This window comes from Corvus brachyrhynchos, unplaced genomic scaffold (genome assembly GCF_000691975.1).
Source record: "Corvus brachyrhynchos isolate BGI_N302 unplaced genomic scaffold, ASM69197v1 scaffold220, whole genome shotgun sequence".
Taxonomy (NCBI): Eukaryota; Metazoa; Chordata; class Aves; order Passeriformes; family Corvidae; genus Corvus; species Corvus brachyrhynchos.
This window is the reverse complement of record NW_008236209.1, coordinates 1,990,672-2,012,831: the sequence shown is the minus strand read 5'-3', so window position 1 is coordinate 2,012,831 and position 22,160 is coordinate 1,990,672. Positions and strand designations below refer to the sequence as shown.

The 22,160-nt window shown below is 40.7% G+C and overlaps 1 long non-coding RNA gene across 7 annotated transcripts in view; it reads right to left on the bottom strand.

The window, feature by feature from the left end:
• The window catches only part of LOC108448655, a 51,793-nt gene extending 29,916 nt beyond the window's left edge, over positions 1 to 21,877 (bottom strand). For 4 of the 7 annotated variants that reach the window (XR_001864617.1, XR_001864626.1, XR_001864615.1 and 1 more), the window contains exons 1-3: positions 17,904 to 21,877; positions 17,499 to 17,654; positions 12,636 to 12,678 (exon numbers count right to left, since the gene is read on the bottom strand). This is a non-coding gene — a long non-coding RNA (uncharacterized LOC108448655). The remainder of the gene's footprint in view (positions 1 to 12,635; positions 12,679 to 17,498; positions 17,655 to 17,903) is intronic. The other 3 variants (XR_001864616.1, XR_001864624.1, XR_001864618.1) reach the window with 2 other exon arrangements.
• Positions 21,878 to 22,160: the final 283 nt, after the last annotated feature.

The window sequence follows — 22,160 nt, the reverse complement described above, 5'->3', positions numbered from 1 at the left end:
GGCTGGTGGGTTTGGCTTTTTGAGTTGTATTTTTGTTTTGGTTTGGGGTTTTTTTGCCTTTGATGTGTCTCTATAGTATTTTAAGAGTGATTAGTTTTACAATTATTCCAGCTCCTTCACAAATTACACTATTTTTCCTTATTTAGTGTCTCTCTTTTAAATTACAAAGAGGGATAAGAAAAGGACAAAAACAAAACAAAACCAAAACAAACAAAAACCCAAGAAAAACACAAACAAGAAAGGAACAACCAAAAAAACCACCAAAATAACTATTTCCTTTAAAAATGCAGTGTAATACATATTGCAAAATATGGGCTATATGAGCATCACTGAAGATGATTTTCACAAGTTATTTGCACAAAATTGTTCCTATTGATTAAAAAAAGAGCAGATAATTCTGATAATCTGTCATGTGCTGTGGAACTGATAAATTGGCAGGTTGGGCATTCAGTTCTTCCTAGTAAATATACATGCCTTGGTTCAGATAAGTTTAGCTATAAAATTTTCCTATAAATCATATTTGAAAGATCATTTTTTTGCTTAAGTCTTACCTGAATGTTGGGTGTTTGGGATTTCTTATGCGATCTCACAGTTTATAATTTTAAAGTGTTTTACAAGTGTAACTAATTACTTCCAGAAGCTTATAAATAGGACAATCTTGGACGAATCTTTGTCCAAATTAAGCCAAATTAAGATTTTGAGGTCTGAGAAATGCCTGAGTTATTCAGCTATTACTGAAATTTTCCATTGTGGCAAAACATCATGGCCTTTATGCTTAGCTTGTTTTTTTTTTTAAAGTAAGAGCTGCATGCACCTGGCCTCCTGTAAAGCACAAAATCAAAGTCTTAAATGTTAGAAGAACAAGAAAGTAAGTGATTGTAGTGAGTTGTGTGCACGCTGCTGCTTGCCTCCATGTATAATATACATGAAATGTAACACAGACATGCACAAAGCTGCAATGTGTCACAAACTGGAAATGTTCAGTGATGGGAATATCGGGAGCTTATCTCTCCTTGATTAAGACCTGGAATTCCCTTTGCTACCATTCCTCACAAGAAGCTGTCTTGTGAGTTATGGAAAAGTTACTGCAGTGGGAAAAGGGAGAAAATTATTACCAGGCACTGCCAGGATGGGTTAGGAGTCACAAAGCTGAGAAAGGGAAGATCTGATATGAAGGAGCTGCTGTGGGATAAGTCTGTGGTGGGAGCTGCCCCTGTTGCATAACTGGGAGTGTGATCACTTGATCACTCATCACCTCGAGGACCTTATGCAAACAGAATTTGTTGGCTGGGAGCAGAGGAATCAGCCACTGGTTGCAAAAAACTCTTTGGTTACCAGCAAGTGAGCAGAGCTGGGTCACCAGCGCCAGCAGCATTTCTGTCTGGCAGAACTTTCCCTGCAGAGAACCTTCTGCTGGAGCAGCAAAGTGTCCTCTGCCCCTGTCAGAGCCTCACAGGGCTGAGGCTGTTGGGGAAAGTACTGGGAGAGGTGGGGTTGGTGAAAGCTGTGGTGACAAAACCACAGCAAACGAGGGGCGTGCAGGGCAGGACTTTGCTTTTGCGAGCAGCAGCGTTTCCAGAGCTGCTGCCTCCCTGCTAGAGCCAAATCCTGTTCTTCACATGCACACAAACATGGACAGGGATTTCAGTCAGCACATCTGCCATATTCTAGGTCAAACAGTTGCAGTGGCCTTGCTGTCACACCTCACGAGGATGAGAGTGCAGTGTGAAGCAGTTTCCACAGGATGACCTGGCAGATGAATTCCCAGAGGGCCACATAGGCTGGTCTGCCACAGAGGTTCCTCAAAAACATCATCTCACCTTTGTTCTGTTTGCAGTGGGTGCCCACAGGGAGTAAGGAGGGGATGAATATCTTCCAGAGGCAATTGTGCGAGTAAAAAGGGTTCTCAGCTGCAGCTGCTTGTTGCTGCCCTGGTTTTGGGAGATTTTACTGTCATGAGCAGCAACCTGCTGATGAAGCAGCTCATGCAAACACTCCCTCACGTGCCTTGGACAGAACTGGACAGAACGGGTTAAACACTCACTTTTTGGCTGGGGTGAATTGGTGAGCTGTGAATTGGAACACTTTAAAGCAGCTCAAACCTCAGCCCTGCAAAGGGGCCCCCTGTGCCCCCTCGGGATCCCGCAGCAGGAGATCGGCTCTCCTTGGAGGAGCCACTGCTGCAAAGCTGATTGGGCTCTTCAGAGGCAAATACTCAGCTCACTTGAAATTGCCAGGAGAAATTAATTCTATCAGCTCCACACACGATCTTATCATGTCTTCTGATCTATTCTCCTAACAAGTAGAGAGGATCTTTTCCTTACTTCTTGTGATGTATTAAGGTGTGCTGCATCTCAGGAATTCTGGTTCTCTTTTTGCCAACACAACCTTCATGTAAATCCAAATAAATCTTGCTCTGTATGGCCCAGATTAGACCTGAAAGGACATACAACTCCCCGTGTATCCAAAAGAAAACCTCATTTTTGCCTGACGAATAGCTACCTTACGGGAGCTATATGCCACTCACATAAAATACAAATGTTTTACCCTTATTAGGTAATAAATCACATTAATTTGACCACCTTAAGCCCAGAAGAACATTCCTAATTGAGAGCTTTAACAAGAAATATTAAAGAAAAAGAAGAAAAGAAAACTGGCTGCAAGACTTTCTCAAGATGCTGCTCCAGGACTCAGGATCTCCTGGCAGTATTTTTCATGGATTTATGATTGCCATTTTGGTGGTACTTGAGTCCCTTCCTGACTATAATGTGTCATTATTACTCTATTTCACTTTGTAAATAAAAATGAAAGATGTAGATAAAGCAACCTGAGCAAGGACTACTCTGCAGTTGAACATGCTCTCCAGTTGCTGCTGTTGTCCTTTTCCTTCCACTGCTCTTTCTACTGATAACCAGAATCTCTTTTAGTGACTAAGTCTCTTCCAGTCCCCTCCTCTCTCTGCCCATGCCTGTCTGGGTGTTGTAAAGAGATCCAAAGGATCTCCTGGAACTCTGGAACAGTGACCTTGGCTTATCTGAGCTGTTTGGGGATATTGGAATAGTGAAAGAATAGCTTCAAATTGCCTCCTAGGTTGCAATATTTAGAATTTGAATATATTTTACCTTCTATATTTTAAGTACTTTGTGTGTTATTTTATGACTCTGTTTCTGAGTATGGCTTTTCATAAACATTGAATATTAATTGTAAAATCAAAGGTTGGGGCGTCTGGTAAAAGAACTGGTTGTGCTTGTAATTTATTGTGAGTACAATTATTCATAATGAATGTAAAATGAGATTAAATGTGCCCACTGAGGTGAAGGGGGCAGAAAGAAAGAATCTTGTATTTGACCCAAGCAACAGCACCCAGGAAATTTGTATCCATAATTATGAAAAATAACATGATCTGATTAAGCTGATACTGTACAGAAACCACAACTATTTTTCCACACTTCCTGCCATTATTGAAAATGTCTTTTAATTGACCATTCTAAATTAGCATGTTTTCATACAGTCATAATTTCCATACCCTGTCTCCTGAGAGTTACACACATCTTACACCATATTTAAGTAAAGTACAAGCAATTATGTTTCCTACTCTTTGCACATGACTTCTTTTTTAAACCAGAGTTTAGAAAAAAAAATCTTTTTAGAAGTTGCCATTAGGACCTGCAACCAAATAAAGTTCTTCCATTCTTTTCCTTGATACAAACTTTATCCTCAGAATGCAGAATTCAAATTGTAGAGCCTCGAAAATTCTTTGAAAAAATAATAATGGCAAATGTTGCTATGGTTACAGAGCCATTCCCATTTGCTTTGCTTTTCTGCCTTAGTAATGAAAGTGGAATGAGGGATTTTTATTCCAACTGTCTGCATGATGCTTTGTAGGGGAAATTCATATCCCACTAAATATCCTCCATTCATTTTTGAAACCAGAATGTTTTGGGGCTTGGTGTTTCTGAAGCTGTTTTCCCCTGTTTTCTTATTAATGTTGATTAAAGACAAATATAATCTTACAAGCTGTAGTGGAAGTGTGAGTTTCGCTTACAATTCCACTCGGATAAAGGACAGACTCAATTTCTATCCTTCCTCAGTCTAACACCCCTTGGGTATAAAATACTGAGCTTGAGTTGCCTTAATTTATTGAGTTACCTTATTCTCAGGAGTGACTGGCGCTGACTTTTTTTTCACACTGAAGCGCTGGATATCCTTAAGATTTCTTGAGCTCATGCAGAACAGATAAAGTAGTGCTCTGGGATGTCCAATTTTATCCCTCTGGGTTGCTGGGGTTTTTCAGTTGTAATTTTGTGATCAACTTGCAGTTCCTTGTCCTTCCAATAACACAAACCTCTGTGACCCCAGAAAAAAAGCTCAGGATGCTTCACTTCCCAAGGTACTTTCCTTACTGACAAGTAATTCCTCCTATGGCAGAACTGAAGTGTTTGGGAAAAGTCTTCTGATTTTCTTATCAACAAAAGCATCATCAGCAGCTTTTCCTGAGGATGAAAATCCCTTTGGAAGCAGCCAGTGCCAGGGTAATGCAGCTGAACTGCTCTCCTGAGGACAATAAGGAACCTCTTTTAAGGTAGCAATGATGGGGCATCAATGAACCCTCTGAGGGCAGAATCAGCGATGCTCTCCCCGGGGGGTGTTCCAATCCTGCTGCAGAGAGCTTTCTGGGAAAAGATAATGCAAATAAAGGCTGCTTGGCACAGAAACACACCAGAGATTGTGCAGGGGGTTCAGGTTTTGGGGTTTTTCCCCAAAACCGCGTTTGGGATGAGAGCAGGGTTTCATTTTGCAGAAGATGAAGACCCACACTGCCTCACCTCATTAGGATGAGATTCCTTGCTGGCTGTCTCAACAGCACATACATTTGAGGTGGGCATGGCAGCACGGCCATCATTAAGGTTTTCTGATACTTTTTTTAGTAACAAGCAACTCTCAGCAGCTCAGAGTTTTGCCAAGCAGCTCTGAGAATGTCTCCATTCTGAAGGGCTTTCCCACATTCTCAGACACACCCACACAGAGCTATACCCCCTGTGATGCTTTGTTCCAGTTTACTTCTTTATTTCAGCCAAAGCAGTAGAGAGTTAACCTAAGGAAGTAGTATACTGATAGGTTTTTGGGTTTGTTTTTTTTGGGGGGTGGATATTTCTAGTTTGGATTTTACTTTCCCTTCATTCTCTTGAGCCTTCGAATTTCGGAAAACTTAGACTTTGCTGCAGAAACCACATTTGATGGACTTTAGCACTTATCTGTCTTTGCTGCCCCCATGTAAACCTCTCCACATTTTCTAAGTTACAAGGCTGAGAACTCCAGCTAATTCTTGGACAGGTACATTGTTAATGAAGCCAAGCCCTTCATGAGTTTTTTTGCCTGGGTGGGCTGGATATTATCTTCTCTCACACAGTACCTACATGTGCAGACTCTTAATGAACCAGCTCCTCGAACTCTCTGAGCACTCAGGAAAGGGAAAGCACTGGGAATTTGCCATCCTGGGGTGAAACAGCTGCTTCAAGCTGGAAGGAGGGGTGCAGCAAGAGGGCTCTCAGTAAGGGCTGGGAGCTTGTGTTCCTCTGAATTCCCCGCTGATACGGTGGGAAAATTCGGGCAGTATCTGAGTGTAAGGAACGGAAGTCTAAAAAAGCAACAGCTGCTGTGACCTTGGGCTAGGAACATTAGTCTGAGAGCCAAACAGCAGCAAAGGACATGAGGCAGTTTGTGATGGAGATATAAAGCTTGCTTAGATTGCTCAGATTTCAAGGTATGTGCTGACAGCACAGAACCGGGGAGATAAGAGGACCTTTGTGATGTGCAGGCAGAGCTCGAGGATTTTCAGCACTGTAAAGAAAGAAAGAAGTTTTTCTTTTTGCACTGGCAGTTGACTGGGCTCTTGAGGAATGGGGTGGAATAGAGGAGAGGAATTGCAGAAATTTTAGAAATGGATGTTAAAGGTTGAGAATTCAAGAGGACTGCAGATATGAAGGTGAGTAAAAAAGGGCTGAGAGGAGTGTGATATTTCAGGAGGGAGAGGTGGGGGACCCATGAGATTCTCAGACAGCAGCTGACAGAATAAACATTAGGGAGAGCAGAATAAAGCTCAGGAAAAAACACAGTAGAATGAATTTTTCAAATTTCAGGAAGGAGAAAAAGCATTTATCCACATAATCTTGTGGAGTCTGGATTTAGACAGATCTTGGGCAATAGGAGAAAAATTAGCTACTAATAGTGTCCCACCCAAAGTCATCCGTGCCAGAGAGGGAGACCTGGTTTATCATTTGCTGCTGCTCCTATGGAAAGAGTTAGATTATTATTATTATTACTATTACTATTACTATCCAATGTTTAGCTATGTTTCTTCAGTGAGAGTCAAATTATAAAATCCTTAAATATTTTCAAATTATAGAGTAACCGGAGATGGGTTAATGCACAGTAGAGTACAGATGATATTCACTGTTCAGAGTTTAAACTGACTGACCCCTCAAAAGCACAGAAATGGACCCTGGAGCCTTGAGAGACAATTGCAGAGCTAAAAGCTTGACTGAAACACCCTTGTAATATGCTTTAAAAAAAAAAAAAAATCCATTTTTGTCCAAACTTATTATGGAGGCTGCCTTAAACAATAAATGTTTCTGATCTTACTTGCTAACTCTCTGTCAAAGAATTTAGACACTCTGGGCAATATCATAATCATATATAAAAGAATATTTTAAAGATTCTAAGTAACTTGGTGCCTAAAGCTTCTTTGACAGAAAAAGTAACTTATTCAAGTTTAAGTTTTGTATTTCTGTGAAATTTATCTTCAAATATTTGACTGAAGTTTTGAGACGTCTCTCTTGGTTTCGTGAGATGTGAAACATTTAATTAAAATTGACTTAAAATCTAAAGAAAGACATGGAGAACTGGCTCAGATAACTTAAACATGGGGAAGGGAAAGACTTTATATATTTGCATATTTTATTACTGGATAGAAAAAGCAATTTTTCAAATAAATGCTAGTTCTTCTGAGTCTTCTACCCATTTATCTGTAGAAAGATCAAACAGAGTATGAAATTTCAGAATGGTCTGACTTCCTAAGCTACACTAAAAATATTTTAGTTCTGGCTGTCCAATGTAAGTTACTGGAGGATGTTCTGTGATTTAATTGGTCTCTACTGGTTTTATGCTCAAAGGACAGTTTCTTTGAGATAGCTAGCAAAACTCTCCTAAGAAAAATAGCAATCAATATCTAAGATGGGCTTATTAAAGGAAAATGTTATCTTCTTTGTCTAGCTCGGTTTAAATTTTTATACATTTTTTTTCAATTTCTGTCACTGAAATAATTTTTTAAATTATTAATACTGCTCGGGCTGTAATTTTATGCCCTTTGTTGTTTTCTATGACTGACTTCAGTATAGGATGAGAGTTACTGGAGTTTAGATTGACATTCTTTGCCATTTCCCAGACAGAATTCCCACCTTCCCAATGCCTGAACCTCTGAGAGCTGCAAGAGCAGCACGAGCACTGCTCCCACTGAGCACTGGAGACATCTGCAGAGAGTTAAAGAGAGAGGATTTTAATGCCTTCAACTCTCTTCCATTTAAAACTTCACAGCTGCTAAGAGATGGGTCCTTCTTAAAACACCCTACGCTGTCCAAATATGCCATTTTATTAAGTATAAATAATTTTCCAAGTGATTCTTTATCCAGGTTTTTATTGTTTTCACCTGCAAATATCTAAACTTTGCCATGAGTTTGTGCATACTGGGGCTGGAGCTGTCTTTATGTTGTACCCCACACATTCCCTGATGTGAGAGCTTTAGAAACACAAATTGTTTTAGATGTCCACACCCTGAAAACAAAGAGTGATACTGATTCTTGCTTAATACAAAGGGTGATCACAGAATGACAGAATCATTAAGGTTGGAAAATATCTCCAAGATCACCAAATCCTCTGGGAGCTGGTTGAATGGGCATGGTGGTATTGGGGCAAAGGGCCACCACAGCCACTCATTTTCTGAGCACAACTGGGGGCTGGGACTCCTCCACTTCCCTTGGACAACTCATTCCAATGTTGGACTACTCTTGCAATTAAGAAATTTTTCCTTATATCGAACCTGGTTATTGATTTTTACCTTAAAAAAAAGAAATAAAAAAAAGAAGGTGATGATTGAGTGATTCTTTATCTAGTGGATTCAGCCCACTATGTACAGTGAGTGCTTGAATAATAAGTTTTTAACAAGTGGAAATAAAGGTGTAGCAGGAGGGCAAAGCAGTCTGCAGAACTTCAGACGTTGTTGGCAGGTGGAAACTCATTAAATAACTGCACGTGCTTGAGGAGGTAGAAGATCTATTCTGTACTGCTCTTGAGACAATGCTCACAGAAATATTCCTGTTTCATCTGTCTGATAAATGGTGATCTTGGAAAAGAAAGTGGTTCTTCTGCAGGCAGCTGTGCAATTCAGTCCTCCACACTTCCTTTCTCTGTGCGCTATAAAGATGAAGTCTATTGCCTTCGACATTTACAAATCAAATCTTTTCATGCCACTAACTGCTTTTAGAGAAAAGCACAGATGTAAAATCCCTGTTTGGCTCTGAAGAGAGGCCAGCAAATCGCCTACTGACAGCAAGGCTCACCACTGCTCATCAGAATCTGCACTCCAGAGTTTGCTGCAGCACTTGCCATGGAAAGGCTATTGTTGAGATTAGCTCTGGTTTTGAATTCTGAAAAACAGCACTGCACTTAAAATAATGGGAAAGGGACAAAACTATAGGATGTCTAACTTTCCATTTAAGTGCTGCACTTCAAAACAAAAGATATCTCTCCACCCCCCTCGGCTCTGGGTACAGCTTTCTGATGCTGCAGCTGGGGTGTGGGTTTCGAGCTACACCACAGAAATGTGTGGATTTGGGGGTGGAGGGCTGGTAGGGATTGCTTTTTTCTCTCTTTTTTTTGGTATTTATGGAAGCACAGGCATTTCTTTTTGCTGCATGCAGGCACGGCTGCCAACCACACGTTTGGGGAAGGGCTGAAGGTTTGAGGGGGCTCTGGAAGGGGGAGGGCAAGGCCCCTGCCTGGATTTCAGTTGTTTTTCAGCCAATGGCACTGGACATACACTCACATAAAGCTTCCACACGCTTTAATAACAATTTGCAGGCTTTTAATTAAAAGTAAATTATAGCAATTCTGCTGCTTTCCCTCTCTTTGTGAAAGCAGATAAACTGATTGAACACTGTTTTCTTTTCCGGTCTTAAATTGTAATGCTTCATAACATCAACCCACTAGCAGAGCACTTAAAACTGAAACAACAATGTCAATTTGAATTCAGTTTAATCTAATTCGGAGGGATAGAGCTTAAATCTTATATAACACATATGGTGATCTTTATTTTTATCTTCTGGGAAACTTATACCAAGAGTTTGAAGCAGTTTAAAGCATTAAACTGAGAATGATGTCGAACCAAAGACTGGCCAATATTGGGACAAAAGCTAATTTTTGAGCCTTCAGTAGATCTGGAATTGCTTTCATGAACTGACCTCTGCTTTTTTATTTTTGAGACATAAAGGTGTGAGTGGCATCGAGATGTCAATGTAGAAAGTTCTTTCCTCCACAAAAGCGCAGCATGTTAAAATTGCAAGTGATAGAGTAGGCTTTTTTTGTCATGTAGCAGGAATCATTCTGAGTGACTCCAGCACGGTTTTCCTCTTGTCAACAAGTTAATTTGAAGAAAAATAGCTGTGCTTCCAAAATAATAGTGTCTCCTGTCATAGAACTGCTGAACACTTGGTTCTGCTACAAGGATTTTTATTAGAGAGAAGCAAGACTAATTTACAAACATCAAGAAGCAGAATGTGATAAACCTGGCTGTGCTTGGATGTTTAGAGAATCTGCACTGTCAGTTTAGCTACAAATGTGCTGTGGCAGTCAGGAACACTTGCCAAACCTCACTGCAGCCAAAGCCCACTTCATATTCTAAAAGGATTTCTTGTTTTCCTGAGACGGACAAAGGTTATAAAGTCTGACTTGATGTAGTGTATGTCTCCATCATCTGGGTATTCAAAAAATAGAAGTTGAGGTCCTTAAAGTCCTTTGCAGCTATTCAGTTACATGAATTAGAAATGTACACTTAAATTTCTTTCTTTTGGTTTGAGACATACAAGAGAGGTGGAGGGAAAGAATGAAGCAGCACCAGTAAGGGACTAAAAAAGCTTTTAAGCTCATCCTAAAAAGAAATACATTGCATCCATCTGTCCCTTACATTACCTGCGAGCATTTTTTAAACTCTGAAAGTCCAACACCTTTTTGATAGTGTTTGCCTCTAAATGTGTATTGCAATTCACTGCTTCATTCACTGTTTTGCACTGATGCAAAATATTATGAATTCATAATTGTCCCCACCGTGGCTGGAGACCTACATGAGTTTTGATAATGACAATTTCACAAACTTCTACAACTCTGTCAGCACAGCTTTCAGTTATTCGCCTTCCTTTGTATTCTAAAGAAGTCTGGAAATAGCTGCAAAAACTGACAGTGTGTGCTCCTGGGTCTGGTTTTGCATGGCCTTTATTTCTCCTTTCTCCTAAGAAGGAACACATCATTATGGCCTCCCTGCCACCTTTGTGGAAACAAGCTATTACAACTCTCTCTCCTGGGTATTTTTCAGAATCTCCACGTGGACTTTTTTTCATTGTTCAACTGAAAATATCCTAAGACACCTCCTGAGGTATTCGCTATCATTCCTTGTGATGCAAACACTATATAGCATTTATAGTGCAAAGCTGGTTTAATTTGTTTCTTCAGCAGCAAATCAGAGGATGTATTTTTAAATCTAAGGACACCTTCTTGTCTCTAGCAAAAGATAGAGCACTGGTAGCTGTGCTGCATGTAAATGAGACTCAGCTCTGTAACTGGGAGGCTGAGCACAGGGTAATTATGACCTCTGAATTGGATGTTATGTTTATGTGAGCACATACGTATCCCAGTTACAAATCAGCACTAAATTATACAAGTCAAGGCCTCTTTGACTTGAAACAGCTGCTAAAGGCAGAAATCAAATACACAGAGACACCTGACAGAAATTCAGTCCTGGCAAGCTGTAGTGGGAGCTTTCAAACACCACGGAGTGCTTTTACCAATATTTTTGCTTTGACTTTTATCAGTGTAAAGGCATTACATGATTCCCTCTGAAAATAAAGATATCTAAGGAAGATGAAATAAGAGAAGAATCTATATCTGAATGTAGTATTTGCCTGCTGCCCCAGAGAACAGTTCATTGCTGCAGTGGTCCAACGAGCCACTCTGCGCTGGCACTCAGCTCTGACTGCATTCTTAATGAAACAGTTCTGCTCTCTCCACTCTCAAACAGCATTTCTGTAGTAACACACGAAGGCAGAAGATTTTGCTTTTGATTCCACAACAAAAGTTCAAGAGCATTCAGAACTCCCAACTTCAGCAGAAGAAGTACAGAGCAAATCTGCTTGGACAGAACGAACCCAGGATGGGAGGGGGAGGATTTTACTGTTGCCACAGAAGGGAGCTGCCACCTAACACTGATGGGTGGCTATTTCAGGGTCAGGGATCTTGGTCCTTCCTGGGTGCTTCCCTGTGCATTCAGTGGGAAAGAGGTAACACAGCAAATAAAGCTGCTGTAAAGTGACGGAGGTAGTGAGAGAATGAGGGAGGGGTGAGGCTCAGGTAAAAGCACAGCTGGAGTCAGAATCACAGAACAGTCTGGGTTGGGAGGGACCTTAAAGCTCATCCCAATCTGGGACACCTTCCACTGTCCCAGATTGCTCCAAACCCCGTACAACCCAGCCTTGGACACTTCACAGTTCTCCGGACACCCTGTGCCAGGGCCTCACCACCCTCACAGGGGAGAATTTTTCCTAATATCTATTTCCAACTTACTGCCTCTCAGCTTGAAGCCATTCCCCCTTGTCCTGGCACTGCATGTCCTTGTACAAAGTTTCCTGATGAAAGATATCTATGCAAAAAATATTTAGTTTTTCTACTCATTTCCTCAATTTCTGCTAACCTGAGGTTTTCTGAGGGAGAAGACAGGAATAGCCATTAAATCAGACCTAAGATCTTCCTTCTCTCACCCCTTAATGAATGCCATAAAACCCAGCCTGCTGGGTCTCTCATTACCAGGTAATCATGCTGGACCTAAAATAACTTCGCCTCTGAAGTTTTATCAGAACCTGACCTTTTCTTAAAACCTTTTAATAAATTGTCACTTTCTTATGAAACTTATCTTGGAAAAAGATCTGGCCAAAGGTCTGCCTCTGGACTTTTACTTTAGACATAAGCATATGATTGTGCATATGAGACACACACACTATCCTTACAGCACTACTGATCAACCAGCATTTTTGTGAAACCTTAGTTTTATTTTCAGCCATAGGCTTCTTTTCTGATCCTTCTGTGTAACCAAAAAGCTTTGGGAACTATAGATGCAGGCATAATCAATTAAAGCCCAGTGTATTTATGCCAGTATTTTAAACTTCTCAGTGGACCACTTAGATTTTGAGAGCAAATGTGTAAAAATCTCCATCTCTTTTCATGACAGTCTGATAACAGAGGAGCAGTTTCATGGCTCTGTCACTCTTTCACATTCTGTTTACAATAGCAGCCAGCCCTTTTTGCTTTATACTTACTTGAACAGTTACCTGGCAAGCCTGGGGACTGGTTTGTGGTTTTCTCACGTGGCAGGAAAGAGAACCAAGCCATGATTATTTCCCATGGGAAGACAGAGGAGAAAACAGAAGAGAATTCATCAGAAGTGCCCTTTTGGGGGACACGAGAGGTGTGCATGTGATACACCAGCCCCTCCTCAAGATCTTACTGAATTAAGATACATCCTGAAATCATCTTGCTTAGCCTGGTGGCCAAGGACTGCCTTTAAGCATCCATATACAGGGGCTACAGCCATGCAAAATTGTGCTGTATTTATATTATTCATATTTTGTCAGTCTGTTTGATATATAAGAAAAGCATAAATTCCTCTTCTTAAAAATGTACCTCACACACAATATTAGGAAAATTGGATTTCCTTGTTTTTCTTTGAAAAATATTCATATTAAGTATCTTAATAAGTGTTCCAATCAGATTAATTCCAGAATTGTGACAAAAGACAGTACAAGTCCTGTGTCAGAAACAAAAGTTGTCTTTTTCATGTGCAAGGTGTGTTTATACATATATACACACACAGTGTTGGGCTGGACAATTTCCAGCACAACAGAAATAAGAAAATAGTAAATTGTATCTGGACCCCTTCTCTACTAGCAGTTAGGACAAAATACTAAAGAGTAAAACTGCTGCTGTATTAGTGCATATCTCCTCATATTCCCAGAATTGCACCAGGCCTCACATGCTTCAAGCCCTGGGTAATAAAAATGGCACAACCAAGCTCTTTTTAATTTCCTGTTTCCTCAGAGTTAAGGAGTTTTTTCCTGACTGAGTAAACAAAAGGACATACCCCAGACATTTTCTCTGCCTTTGAACAGCCCCTTCTCCCACTGCAATGTGACATCCAGATCTCTTGGTGGCAGCAGTGACCTCCCAGGCTTCAGCCTCAGCTGCTGAATCAAATTTCCTTGGGAGCAGGGGAAAAGGGGAATCTGTACTACCAGTTCATGGCAGTAACCTCCACTTGGGGTAAGCCCTGTGTTACACAGCTTGCGTGACTCACCACAGGAAAGCAAAATGTATCAAGAAAATACAAATAAATACCTGAGAGATTTAACATTTGGCCAAGAACAATCTCAGGAGAGATGGCATTGCATAAGCCTATCAGGATCACCAAAACAAACAGAGTCTCCTCAGGAGCCTGGCAGTACATCATACTGTAAACCCACAGGTGAGGAGGAATTTCTGCAGAGTCCTTGCAGACACAGGCACTGACAGGGCTCCCTGCATCACCCAAAGCAGCCCTGAGAGGATTCCCTGCATCACCCAAAGCAGCCCTGAGAGGATTCCCTGCATCACCCAAAGCAGCACTGCACTCCTGGAGGCCACTGTGTCGTATAAACCTCCATTAAGTGGTGCATCTTATTTTCAATTAATGAATTTTGTCTGACTCATTTTCCTCAGAGGTAATGCTGCTTCCTCACTGTCTAACAGCTAAAGAAGCAGTTCCCAGTGTAAATTAATTCCAGGACATGTCATTTATACCTGTTCTTTGCTAAAAATCAAACAACAACTAACCAATGAAACAAAAAAACCAGCGATCCACCTTTTCTAGAAGGGAAGCTCTCATTTTCAGGCATTTATCGCTTCATTCCCTTCAGAGTCTAATTTGGGATGCAGTTTTGACTGTTAATTGTCTACAGCTGTGGTGGGTCAGCCTCGGCTGATGGCCAAACTCCCACCCAGCTCCTGGCTCACTTAACTTTCCCCTCAGGTGGACCAGGGGTGGATAAATAGGAACACGAACAAGAAAGTTCAGGGGTCAAGATAAAAGACAAGGAGATTGCACCAAGCGTACCCAGTGCAACAGCTCAGCCTCCTGTTCATGTGTACAGCTCACAGAGCATTGCTATTTTAACCTAACAAACCCGGAGCTGCAATTATATCAGTCTTTGTTACCAGCTTGTCAGCCACCTAATAAATACATTCCATCATCTCAGTGGGAGTTTTAGTCATTTAGATGGTAATTCCTGCTTCTTAGGTATGTTCTCCACCAGGTGCCAAATATAATCATCTGTAGTATCACTGGTGATATATTTTAACACGTCTCATGTCCCTACACTTGTGTGTGGTTTTATTATGTAGGAAGTGTCTGTATTTAAATTTACATGCCCCACCTATGCAGGACATCTTCCCCTTGAAACTCGAGAGCATTGCTGCACTTCTGAAATGTGACAGCAAGACAAAGTAACAAAAATGGATCTCCAGTCCAATTAAAAAGTTTTTGAGTAGTCTGAGCTACCATTGGATATTTTTTATCCTGGTCTGTTTGTGAAGTGTCCTATGATCTTGGTGGTGTAGTAGAGTGATTTTAGAATATTTTTTTTCCATATCAGCTTTAGATATTCAGGATGTTTCTCCACAGCCTGCCAGCCAACTGCAAATTGCTTTGCAGTTGTGTCTCCACGCTTACAGATTGGCCTTCTGGGAGGGAACAGGGACTAAGTGAGAAAATGGCATTAATAAAAGCTAGACAGGCTTTCCCACATTTTGTATCAGACTCTCAATCTACACAGTCTGTCCCAGATCTTTTCCCCAAGCACTTCTGGAAGCTTTTCTATCCATTGTGCTGTAAATCTGTAACAAGAAACAGTAATCTAGCTGATTTTTTAGTTATTTTAGCAAGCGTGTATAGGAATCTTGCATAAATAAAGAGAGATACTTGAAACTATTTCTGTAACTTTAAGGTGTTGTTTTAAGAATTGTTTGAGAAATACAATCACAAATTATGGTTTTGGTTTCTGAGCATTGGCTTACAACACAAAACACCTCACTCCAGGTGGTTTACAATCCTGGGGAAGGAAAAAAAATTGGGAAAAGAGAAAAAAAAATGTTTGAAACAATAATAGGATGTTTTGAAACAAAGACTAGAAACACTTTAAAGAAAAAAACCAAAAAACCATAATAGGCAATATTTCCCAATTAGAAAAAGACTCCCCAAATGTTAAGAACTAGGCAACCTGAGAGAAGCCTGCAGAATCAGCCCTCCCAGGCCAGCCTCGAGCATAGGACACATTTCCACTGCTCTCATGGACTGCCCACAGCTCTCCCATCACTCTGGGTTCCAAACGTGTTTATTTCAGAAGGGATCATAAGTGCTGGCACAGCTGACATTTCACCTTTCACAGATTATTTTTTTGTAATCAGAGATAGGTGGAGTTTTAATTAGGTTTAATTAATGGTATTTTGGGGTTTTTTAACTAGAGCGCAGTGATTGTCACGTGGCACAGGTGTGCAGCCCAACTTTTACCTTCTGGTGTGCTCAGCAGTTATGAGATTTCTAGAACAGCAGAATTTTATGCAAAGACATTGGGCTGGGACTCACAAGACTTGAAATTTATTCCTCACTCTACTGCTGACCTGCTGTGTGCCTTCCATAAAAATCACTTCAACCCACTCCTTTCTGTTGACACTCTTTGCTGGAACTTCCTTATCCAGGTACTGACCTCCTAAGGCAGTAAAATGCCTTCATAATGGCAAGTTGGGCTTTTTAACCTCCTCAGGGTAAGCATCATCACTCTTCCTTTCTGACAACCTCTGTGTCAGTTCAGCCCTGCTAAAACCTTGATCCATAGGTAGCATAACACAATTTAAAAACTTAACAACAAAATCCAGGGAAAAAACCTGATAATTCCTATGAAGTGAAAAGTTTGATGGAGGCCTTCAGGTGGTTCAGTCAAGAGCCAGCATCAAACCCTTCCCATCTACAGGAATCCTAAAGGGAATTCTCAGCACAGGAAACAAGGAATTAGAAAGCAGAATGAAATACAGATCAGCCACTTGCTTCCAAGTATGGTCTTTTTTGGACCAAACTCAAAACTTTCTCTGTAACTTATTCATGCATGATGCCTCTCAGTTTTTGGATTTTGGAGGGAGGGTAGGAGGGACAATGGGAGAAAGACTCTCAGACCCAAAGATTTCCTTAATAATGACCTGATAAAAGAAAATGTATGTTTCTAGTAAAAGGTCTGTTAATATCTGCTGTGATAAAATAGCTCTGTATTAACAATCATAAAAGCTCTCATTTCCCTTCCTTTTCTTAACAATGGTTATTACAACTTTGCTGTCCTCTAAGCCAGAAAAAGAAGAAAATCAGAGAAGGCAATGAGAAAAAAGATGTGAAAAGATGAATTGCATTCAGCACCAAAAATATGCAGGGAAAAGAGTTAGAATGGCTGTTAGAGAAATCATATCATGGAAGATAAGAAAGCTCACAGAACATCAGTCACTCTTACTCTGCATGTTTGCTGGCACAGTCAAGGCAATCAACAAAACACACACTTCCCTTTGTGTGGGGCACAAAAGCAGGATCTGAAGAAAAATAACAGGAGAGCCCTAGAAGGCAGTCAGCTAAAATAAAATAGATTCCAGTGCTGCCATTTGCAGTATCCTGTAGCGTTTGCAGAAGCTTTTTCCTCAAGTGTTTGCAATGGTACAAAGCAGCTTCCTCAAAGTCTTTGTGGAGCACGTTTTGTTAATTCCCACAGGGTTCAAATGATGTTGTGGCCTGGCCATAGGATGCAAATCTCCTGGAAGGCTGTGCTTAAAACAAAAAGCTACAAGCAGCTCTTCCTAAACTGCTCCTTCCTGCACTTGCAGATGTTGTCACACACCATTCACTGGAGTAAGCACAGAAGAAATGCAATGTCTCAAGGTCTGTCAGCAGTTTGCAGTTTGCTTCTGCAGTGAGTTAAAGCAAAGGAGGAGTAGAAAATTCATCTCTAACCTGTGAAATGCTGCAGCCTGTGCTCACCCCTCACTGCACAGACACTGCTTGTTTAAGTGAATTATGATAATAAAACTTATCACCATCTCGGCATAGTAACACCTACCTGCTGGAGCCAAGTCTCTCCCAGGATGGTTGGTGGCTGCCTGGGTGGCAACAAGAGCTTCTCACAAGGGTCCTTGCAATGACTTTCCAGATGGAGCAGGTGAGGCCTCCCAAACCCCTGTTCTGCAAAGCAGGGTTCCATCGATGCACCAGATCCCTGGGAAGGCAAAGGACAGAACTGTGAATGTCCTCCCTTCCTGTGTGCTCTGAGCTTTCATTGCTGAGCATGATGCCATGGTCTGGGATAGCCCTTTGGTCAGCTGGGGTCACCCAGGGCACATCTGATCTCTTTGTGTACTCCCAGCCTTCACAGAATTTACAAGTCCAGAGTTTAATAACAAAAAAAAGCCTTGATAAACAATATTCATTTTAAATTGTTTGATCTAAGCCTGATATTTAAACTTACCACCCTTGAGCAATCTTTGTCGGGTTTTAAAGAGAAGCAGACTTCAGTGTGCAGGAGTTCAGCCTGGAGCTAAGGGGGAAGAAGGGGAAGGGGTGTTATCAGTATCTGCCACTATTACCAAAATTTTCAGCTGCCAAATTCAGAATACTTTAGGTCTAAAGTTTTCTGAAGGACAAAGCACAGACCCTATTAATTCCCATCTTAAAAGTTCCATCTCTGAAGTCTGCTTTATTCTTTGATGTGTAAAAACTGAGGTGCACCCAGAATGAGGACTTACCTGTGAAAACATGGCAATTAGTTCTGCATGAAAGCAATCAAGTCAAATTCAAGAGGAGGAACAAGCTCTTCTGTCTCAGATACTGTCCCAGAAGACCCTCCTTCCAGAAGGATGATCAAGAATACTGGGAAATATTTAACAGCAAAGGAATATTTTATTTGAAAAATAAAAAAACACTCAAATTTTGGTCTAAAGGGTTAAAAACCAAACAGTAGAACAAAACTTTAAAGTCTTAGGTCTGGAAAAAATGGAAATGAGCTGGAATTTGTATTCTGAAGAAGAACTAAAGTAGAGCAAGAGAAGAAAACAGCTGCTTGAGGAATACAAACGCTAAATTTATGAATGCGAGAGAGGACAGTATGATTAAGCTGTTTAATGTACTGTGTAAAGCACCAGAACTGTTGCCTTAGTAAATTTAACTAGCAAGGCTAAAAAAAACCAATGAGTCAAGGCTGGACTAAGTTCATCAGTGGGTCACCTTCTCATTCTTTTTGATTATTTTTGAATTATATATTTTCCCCCTCATGCTCAAGCCTGGAAAAACTGCATTGCAATAGAGAAGGGCCTCAAAAGTACCAGTGCCAGTCCCAGCCAGTGGTGAGTCCCTGGTGACCGTGGCACCCTGAGTGTGCTCTGGACATTGAAGTGGCCCTTGGCCCAAGCCAAGCTAACAAGGTTTGCTCACCACAACAGCTACCACGGCATTGAACTATTTTACTGCTTTCTTATCCAGTTCATCTCTAAATGGCTCCTTCAGAGAGCAACAAAGAGCAGAAATACTAACACTGCACTCAGAAGAGAGAACACTGGTTTTATTCCAGGAGTGCAACCAATGCAATGTCACCAGAGAAATCCCGTAACAGGGCTATAAGGGATGTGGGCATACCCATATGCTTGCCATCAAATTTTAACATCACTTTCTCATTCTTAGTTTTTGCTTTCTGTCTCCAATTTGGTTGTTTTAATCACCCTCAAAGCAACAAAAAAGTTAGCATACACATAACAATGTACAGGCTAATATAATATTGTCTGGTATTTACATACACTCTCTGTGCTTACCCTCAAACCAGCTGCAGTAGGTAAAGGAAAAAGAGGAACTTTTGCCATTCTGATTGTCTATTTCTATTCTGATTATCCTGACCAGCTCTGTACCAGTGGCAGAGGCCTGACTAGAATTAGTGTCAGCTAGTGAATACAAAAGGCTACTGAAGGCTTTTATCCCTATAAGCACGAGTATGTGTGTACATACACACACCACACCTTGCAGCCCTGCACCGGAAAGAAAACCAGGTGAACTTTAACACACACTCAAGAACAATTTCTGTTCTCACAGCCACCACACACTCCTACAATCAATAAGAGTGAAATTTGGATCACCAAGTATTGAAAGAGATCCGTGTATGCCTGGAGGAATAAATCACTGAGGAATGGTAGACTGCTTGTGACATAAGCCAATAACTGGTCCTCTCAAGAGAAAATGCTGTGGAGAACAAATGTCATTTCTCTGCAGGGAGTAAATGAGCAAAACTCTGCTCACTGGGATTCTCCTTCCTCGCACACTGAAGAATTGAGTTCACTGGCAGCACTGACTTGCTCGACGTTACACATGCTTCAGTGAGAGCAGGAGAGCCTTGATGCTTCTGCCTTGAGGGCAGAACAACCTTGAAGTCATTCCAAATGGAGTTAAGCCTCAAGAAACCTCGTAAAACCTCTTAACAATCAAACATGACAACAGAGTGCATCTTTCCTGGAGAATGGATACACAAAGTGCTCAGCAGTGAGGGGATGAGCTTGCACACAAATCCACCTCTTTTTGCACAGTCACACAGTGTGCTGCACAACAGATCCATGGGAATCCTTTGTAAGTGAAGTTATGGTAGTTCTTGGTTCCTTCCATCCTCAGCAAAGATTAACCAATGCAAAGTACCATCCTCTTTCTATTGGCTGTAGGCAAAAATCTAAAATTAAAACCAATTTCTGTGACTGTTTGCTGAAATAATCAGTTTTATTCTTGTTTACAATTACTCCAGAACATAAAAGAAGCTGCTGGATACATTATCAGTTACACATTGCTTGCCAGTCTCAGCTATTTATGATGCTAAATTATACAGCCCAAGTACAAAACCAAAAGTTGCCAAAAATCAGGGAATTTATAAACTGGGAAACCAGAAGAGGTAGGATGGATAAGCTAATGCCATTAGAAGCAATGGTTAGCCTCCTTCACAAGGATAATTCCATGTGTTATTCAACACATAAATAATCAATACATTTCATCAATTTGAATATAATTTAGCAGACACTATCCTGTGACAGCTATTGTCAAGCAAACAATTTTTTTTTTGGTCCTATTGTAATGATTTTTGCTTGTAGGATGAGTCCTAATTTCTAAGAGTATCCAAAATTGCAAAAAACCATTTTGCATGTTTTCATTTGGATTGCAAATGAGGCAAGGTGCTTTTATACCATGTCCTACTTCTTCCTAATGTATAAACTCCCTCTATAACTACTTATCTCAAGATTTTAATTTAAAAGCTAATCTTCTAAAATTAATATTCATTAATATAGCGTTCTTTGTATTTCCCTACCACCTTCCATCCTCTCAGATCCAGGTTTTCAGCTGGAATGGCCTCCAGCTCCACTGCAGGCTTCCTCACAGAGAAACAAATTTGTGCCAGCTTGCTGAATAACCGCGGTGCTGTTCAGTCACTCAGAACTCCTCCATCTGTGTGTCCATCCATCCAGAGAACCAGATGCTCTCAGAATGCCTCACCCACCTTGCCTGATGTATCCATATCCAAAATCTGCTCCTGCCAAAACTGCCCTGCAAGCAAAGGCAGCTACTGACCTGCCTGGAGCCTCAGGTGTTTATTTACCCGGTCAGGCGCAGTGTTGGCCTCACAAGTCAACTTTGCTGCTGCCAGAGACAAAGGGAGACCTGCAAAGGGGGTTTATAATGAGAAAATGAAATCACTCGTTCTAACATTTTATTAGCATCCTAACAAAAACTAATAGAAAGCAAACATTTCACCCAGGAAGGAGAGTAGTTCAGAGATCAGGCAGATTCCATCAGACCGACAAGTTAAGGTTTCCATTGACATGTCCAGATCCACCATTTCCATTGGTTTTCCACTGATAGGCATTTAGGCAACTCAACTATTTTATTATTGAAATTAGATAATGAGATAATTATATAAACCTCCTTTCTAAGCTCATACATGCTCCACTGACACAGGTTGTAGAAATATTCCTGCCAAGAATTTGATTATTAAATGTGAACTTGCTTCAGCAGAGATGCAGAAATGCCCTTGATTCTTTGTTACACATCTGTGCAGCTCTTTTTTAGTTCAACACAAAGTTTAATACATAGGATCTGAATCAGCAGCTGATCATTTTCCAAAATATTTGGCTAGTAAATATCTCCTTAGAAGAAATATTCTTTTTTAACAAGGGATTTTGATGAAAAAGCTTTACTTTTATTTTCATTGGCATGCTTTACTATGCACAGCAAATCAGTTTTTAATGAAAGATAGTAACAACATACTTACAAGTCACATAAGCCAATGGACTATGTTTAATGAGTAACACTTGGACAAAGGTACGAATGCATTTTAGTAGTTAAATTTCCGGTAAGATAAACATTCCATCACTTAAATATCAAAGCTGCTGCCTCGAGCAGCTATTCACTGCTGGGACATCTGTGGGAGCTGAAGTTGCTGCCTCCCAGCTGTTTGTTACCATTACTCTTTTGCCAAAAATTGCCAGTCCCACAGAATGTGATGCTGCTCAGCTAGCAGAATGAACAATAGCAGGATTCCCTCATCTGCCTCAGCAGAACATCAGCCAAGTTAACTCCAATCCAACTGGTCATGCACTGTAGGGAACCAAAAGGAATGGAAGGATTTCTTCTAAGGATTAAACGTTCAGTGTCATGTACATTTTGTAACATGGTAAAAATTAATGATCAAAAGAGCTGCTCCAAT